Below are 1,048 nucleotides of genomic sequence, written 5' to 3'. Positions count from 1 at the left end.
CACTGGGCAGAAATCACATTGCGTCAACACCCGCTAGGGCCATCGCAATGCTTTGTTTTAATTAGACAGTCGGATTCCCCCAGTCCGTGCCAGTTCTGAGTTGATCGTTGAATGGCGGCCGAAGAGAATCCGCGCACCCGCGCGCCCCCGGAGGAGCACGCTAAGGCGGACGCGGCCTCGCAGCAAGGAAGATCCGTGGGAGGCCAAGGCACGGGACCGAGCTCGGATCCTGCACGCAGGTTGAAGCACCGGGGCGCGAACGCCGCGCAGGCGCGCGCATCCTGCACCGCCGGCCAGCACGAGGCCGACCAACGGCGAGAGCAGACCACGCCCGCGCTAAACGCCCGCACTTACCGGCACCCCTACGGCACTCACCTCGCCCAGGCCCGGCACGTTAGCGCTGACCCACTTCCCGACCAAGCCCGACACGCCCCGATCCTCAGAGCCAATCCTTATCCCGAAGTTACGGATCCAATTTGCCGACTTCCCTTACCTACATTATTCTATCGACTAGAGGCTCTTCACCTTGGAGACCTGCTGCGGATATGGGTACGAACCGGCGCGACACCTCCACGTGGCCCTCTCCCGGATTTTCAAGGTCCGAGGGGAAGATCGGGACACCGCCGCAACTGCGGTGCTCTTCGCGTTCCAAACCCTATCTCCCTGCTAGAGGATTCCAGGGAACTCGAACGCTCATGCAGAAAAGAAAACTCTTCCCCGATCTCCCGACGGCGTCTCCGGGTCCTTTTGGGTTACCCCGACGAGCATCTCTAAAAGAGGGGCCCGACTTGTATCGGTTCCGCTGCCGGGTTCCGGAATAGGAACCGGATTCCCTTTCGCCCAACGGGGGCCAGCACAAAGCGCATCATGCTATGACGGCCCCCATCAACATCGGATTTCTCCTAGGGCTTAGGATCGACTGACTCGTGTGCAACGGCTGTTCACACGAAACCCTTCTCCGCGTCAGCCCTCCAGGGCCTCGCTGGAGTATTTGCTACTACCACCAAGATCTGCACCGACGGCGGCTCCAGGCAGGCTCACGCCCAGA

The sequence above is a fragment of the Schistocerca piceifrons genome, unplaced genomic scaffold (assembly GCF_021461385.2).
Source record: "Schistocerca piceifrons isolate TAMUIC-IGC-003096 unplaced genomic scaffold, iqSchPice1.1 HiC_scaffold_2371, whole genome shotgun sequence".
Classification (NCBI taxonomy): Eukaryota; Metazoa; Arthropoda; class Insecta; order Orthoptera; family Acrididae; genus Schistocerca; species Schistocerca piceifrons.
The sequence above is the reverse complement of the archived record's forward strand: the minus strand, read 5'-3'. Positions refer to the sequence as shown.